Source organism: Otolemur garnettii, unplaced genomic scaffold, assembly GCF_000181295.1.
Source record: "Otolemur garnettii isolate 467f Iridium unplaced genomic scaffold, OtoGar3 scaffold00185, whole genome shotgun sequence".
NCBI classification, from domain to species: Eukaryota; Metazoa; Chordata; class Mammalia; order Primates; family Galagidae; genus Otolemur; species Otolemur garnettii.
In genome coordinates, this window is record NW_003852580.1 from 2582442 (window position 1) to 2587989 (window position 5548).

Below are 5548 nucleotides of genomic sequence, written 5' to 3' on the forward strand. Positions count from 1 at the left end.
AAAAAAAAAAAAATCCACTTATATCATTATTCACAGAACCAGCTCTAGGACTGTGGGATTTCTTACATGGAGAAGGCTATCTAAATGTTTCCAACCACACCAATTCCCCTCCCAAATACCCTTGCCTCTTACTGCAACCCAAAGAGACAAAACAAGTCTTGATCTCCCAAATATATCCATAGTCGGTCTTTAGCAACCCACTGGCCCTACACCATGGCTCAGGCCTATAATCCCACCACTCTGGGTGGCCGAGGTGGGTGGACTGCTTGACCTCAGGAGTTTGAGACTAGCCTAAGAGGGGAAACCCCATCTCTACTAAAATAGAAATATTAGCCAGGTAGGCACCTGTAGTCCCTCCTACTAGGGAAGCTAAGGCAAGAGGACTGATGGAGCCCAAGAGTTTGAGGTTGCTGTGAGCTATGATTGACACATAGCACTCTACCCCAGAGCAACAGAATGAGACTGTCTTAAAAAAAACTTCTGCCAATTACATAACAGTTTTGTTTTCAAAAAAAAAAAAAAATCTAGAAAACATAAACATAAGTGGGAAAACAATAACCTCGATTCCAGCTTGGCACTATGGCTCAAGTGGCTAAGGCACCAGCCATATACATCTGAGCTGGCGGGTTCAAATCCAGCCCAGGCCGCCAAACAACAATGACAGCTGGATCCAAAAAATAGCCTGACATTGTAGTGGGCGCCTGTAGTTCCAGCTACCCAGGAAGCTGAGGCAAAAGAATAGCTTGACCCCAAGAGTTTGAGGTTCCTGTGAGCTATAATACCACAGCACTCAACTGAGGGAGACATAGTGAGACTCTGTCTTAAAAATTACTCAAACACTTTCATATACAGGCTTTAAACAACTCAAAAAATACTTCTTGAGCCACTTCTACAACTACAGTGTCATGTAGGCTGGGTACAGAGTGCCAAGAAGACCATCTATCTCCATCTTCATGACAGCCCTTGGGGGAGGGTAGACATTAAACTTTGTGTTAATGGCTCGGTGCCTGTAGCTCAAGTGGCTAAGGCACCAGCCACATACACCAGAGGGGGCGGGTTCAAATCCAGCATGGGCCCGCCAAACAACAACAGCTATAACCAAAAAATAGCTGGGCTTTGTGGCAGGCACCTATAGTCCCAGCTACTTGGGAGGCTGAGGCAAGAGGATCGCTTAAGCCCAAGAGTTTGAGGTTGTTGTGAGCAGTGACACCATGGCATTCTACCAGGGTGACAGCTTGAGACTGTCTCAAAAAAATAAAATAGGGTGGCACTTGTGGTTCAAAAAGGTAGGGCGCCGGTCCCATATGCCAGAGGTGGCGGGTTCAAACTCAGCTCTGGCCAAAAAAATAAAATAAAATAAATTAAGAAAAATAAACTTTGGCAGCACCGGTGATTCAAAGGAGTAGGGCACCGACCCCATATGCCAGAGATGGTGCGTTCAAACCCCAAAACTGCAAAAAATTAAAAAATAAAAAATAAATAAACTTTGTGTTAAATCCTTCATGGCTACAACAAAGTGGGGGAGGAGATTTTCCCTAGGAGCAATGATTAAGACAACTTGCTAATATACAGCTATTATGTGCCTGTAATAATTAAAAGTAAAAAAATTATAAAATTGTTTTTTTCCTGAGACAGAGTCTTAAGCTGTCGCCTGAGTAGAGTGCTGTTGCATCACAGCCACCTCTAACTCCTGGGCTCAAGCGATTCTCCTGCCTCTGCCTCCCAAGTAGCTGGGACCACAGGTGCTCACAACACCCGGCTACTTTTTGGTTGCAGCTGTCGTTGTTTGGCGGGCCTACGCTAAATTCAAACCTGCCAGCTCAGGTGTATGTGGCTGGCGCCTTAGCTGCTTGAGCCAGGCACCGAGCCAAAATAGTATTTTTTTTTTAAAAGACTTGCTAAAAGTAAGCGATATTTAACTAAGATCCAAAGGCTGAGCAGGAGTTGGGGTGGAATATATGCATGGATACTCTGCAGCCCCTGGTCTGGACAGAGTAATCAGCATGTGTCAAGGCCAGGCCCAAACTAGGAGAGTGAACAAGGGTCTGACTGGAGCTGGGGTCATGAAATCAGAGTTAGGCCACAATAGTCACTTGAGGTGTGTTATGAAGAACAGCATTTGCAGTTGTACCATATAAGTACATGAAAACCCTGTTAAGTACACAGCTGAGTCTGATTCTAGCTTAACAGATACTATGAATAAGGTTCATCAAACAAACTAAAAAAATCCTTAATAATAGCAACATCTATCAGAATTAATAACGTAGTCATTAAAGTACATCGTTTCCTAAGCCAAAAAGGCTTTCAATTCCAATTATCTAACTGTCTGAGTTCCCGGAGCTAAGGGTTGACTCCCTCTTTCACGTAGGTTTAAGATAAAAACTGAAAAAGCTGAATTGCACAGAAATTCTGTTTGAAATTCAAATTAAGAGAATGGTACTGAAAACATTTCAAGACAATCACTAGTTACTTGAATCCATTCAATCTTTGTATATGGTTATCAGACGGACCACACTCAATGGCACATGTCAGGCTACACAGCATCATCTTCACCCACTAACTGATGAGTATCTTGCTATTGAGAGAAGTTGGTCCATTACACTCATCATTGAAGAGACGATGGGACTTACACATGGTAATGGACAGATCAAAACACTTATTTTGGCAACAAATGCAGATAATTCTCTGAACCAACATTTACTGATACTCTCTAATTATGTTATTTAATTGATGATGGGCTCAATGCCCATATGCAAAATAACTCTCCTCTCACATCTGATGAAACATAGCCTTACCATGACAAATCCACTTACAAGTCCCAGGCACACAAAGCTTCTCAAAAATTATTCTCAAATACAAACAGCATAGTTTCTTTAAACTCTATTTGTAGAAAGTTCTACTTGTCACCGTTATCAACATTGTAATTATAGCTTAACATGACAGCCACTAGTCATCAGCAGCCCATCTGGCTGAGTGAGATGAAAGGCACTGCTGGTGCAGTGTGATTAACATGGCTGGTCCGGAGAAAAGCATCTGATAGTGGCAAAGCAATTTAGAAGCCAACACAAGTTAGAACTGCAAATGAGGAACTCTGAGACTAGGTGACACCTTTAAAAATGAACCTCTAAATTTTGTTATGTATATTTTACCACAGTAAAAATAAAACTGAGAACAAAAAGCTTCTGAAAGTTTCAAGTTTAGGTCAAATTTAGCAATATCTTTTGCACAGCTTTTCAAGGGACTCAAGAGGCATGCACAAAGAACAGAGAAAATGTCACAGCAACTTGGTCTTTGTTCCCTCCCATGCCATTCCATTCAGGTTGCTAGCCTATCAAATGAGATCCAGCTCTCAAACCAGAAAGTACAGAAAGAGAACAGCTGAATAGAGGGTGGGGGAGGAAACACCAACTAGAGGGAGATCCAATGCAAGGGTCACAATCAAAGTTGAAGATATTGTGTTTATTTAACTACAGTTGCAAAGTAATGTGAGAATACTTGGGCAATCATTCTCAAAAGACACAAACAGAATTCTAGGTCTTCCAGGGCAGCCAACATGTAATAAATCAAGCTCCCAAAGGCTCTAAATAATGTCCCAGGGTTTTTGATTTTGAACTATCCAAGTTATGCCATTGACTGGGTTTGCACAAACCAAAATACTGTTTCACTCAGTGCTTGTAGCTCAGCAGCTAGGGTGCCAGCCCCATACACCGGAGCTGGCAGGTTTGAACCCAGCCCAGGCCTGCCAAACAACAACTATAACCAAAAATACTAAGTTTCAATGGCACTTTTTCCACAAGCAATATCACCTTATGTGTTTTGCTGAATAAGTCTCATCATCTCCCCGAAAAGGACCAAAAGATTCTAAGTTTTGCATTTCAATAACTATGTACATTTCCACTCCTTATTTGAAAAGGTAAGGATATCACTCAAATCACTGCAGAAAACTTTCCAACTATATAAGAAAGCCTAAAATCTTATTTCTCTACCAAAACAAATGTCCAAAACAATCCTGTTCTTGCAAATGAATATAAAACTTATCATAACTTGCAGAAACCACAAAACCTGAGCATACTACATCTTAACTGTTAGAAAGAAAATAGTTTTCTAAGCATAAGACCTTCTTAGACCAGCTTAATCTTCCAAAGCCTCTTCCAAAGCTCCTTGGAAGCCGGTAGACAAGACTTAGCCGTCCAAAAACACAACAGAAACAGAAAATCTTAATGAGATACCAGAAAAAAAGCAGGCCTCAAGAATAATCAAGACTTGTCCCTAAAAACAACACAGATACAAAATTTAACAGTACAATTCCTCTTTGAGAGGGGACTGAATCCATGTGGCAGGGCCAAGACACACACACACACACACACACACACACACACTCTCTCTCACACACACACAGTTACCGCCCTGCCAGGAGATGATGAAATGAGGAACGGAAATTAACATTTCAGGCAACGTCTCACATTGTTCCTTGAGGCCAAGGGCTGCTGTTGCAGCCGCCGCCGCCGCCACCGCTTTCCTCCCACCCACCCCCGTCCCGCCCACCCTCCCCCGTAACACCCCCCGCGCCGTGGCCCCGCATTCCTGCTCCTCCTCTAGCCTGCGCGCGCCTCCTGCGGCCCCGACGCCCCCGGGTACCCAGCTCGCCCGCCCCCTCCGGCTCGGAGCCCGAGAGCCGCCGGCTCCCATTTCAAAACAGCGATAATAATAGTGACGCTGAGAATAACGACTGCAAGACTAAGGCGAGGCGAAGGCGCCCCTCCCGCGGGTTGGAGGTCGGCGCCCCCACACACCAGCACCCCGCGCCCATGGGTGGCGTCGGCCCCCCAAGCCTCCAGGCCCGCCTTGGAGTCCCAGTCGTACCCCCAGAGCCCACAGTCGGCCCCCCATGTCCCCCAGGCTCGCCCCAGAACCCACGGTCGGACCCCCAGGCCCGCCCCAGAGCCCACAGACGGTCCACGCAAGCCTCCAGGACCAACAGGGACCCCCCAGACCCCCAGGCTCGCTCCGGAGCCCACGGGCGGTCACCCAGACCAGCCCCAGAAACCATAGTTGGCCTCGGAGAGCCGACGGACGGTCCCCTCCCAGGCCCTCATGCCCTCCACGGAGCCCACGGACAGGCCCCCAGGCCAGCCAGAAAGCCCACAGACAGCTCCCAATCTCCCAGGTTCGCCCCGGAGCCCAGGAACAATCCTCTTAGATCCCCCAGCCCGCCCCGGAACCTATGGACGGCCCCCAAGACCCCCAGGCCCGTTCCGGATCTCACAATGGTATCCCCAAGTCTGCCCCGTAGCCCACAGACGACCCCCCACACCCCCTAGCTCCCCAGGCCCGCCCGAGGCCCGCGACACTGCTCCTCCGGCGGGGAAGGCCTGCAGGCCGCAAGGCCGCGCAAAAACGCCCGCGCACACCCCCGCCCGAAGAGCGACGCCTCTTACCCGGCTCCGAGGGCGGCGCGGCTCGGCGGCGACTCAGCAGCGGGGCGTAGGCGCTGCCCATGCAGCCCGCGGCTGCGACTCCCGGGCCGCGCGGCCCTAGCGGGAAGGCG

General features: G+C 47.5%; 1 protein-coding gene across 4 annotated transcripts in view; it reads right to left on the reverse strand.

Annotated features, from left to right (window-relative positions):
* Nucleotides 1-5548, reverse strand: part of ANKRD11 (ankyrin repeat domain 11) — a 187874-nt gene extending 182326 nt beyond the window's left edge. For all 4 annotated transcript variants that reach the window (XM_023507486.1, XM_012812045.1, XM_003800807.2 and 1 more), the window contains exon 1: nucleotides 5439-5548. The gene's annotated coding sequence lies outside the window, so the exon portion shown is untranslated. The remainder of the gene's footprint in view (nucleotides 1-5438) is intronic.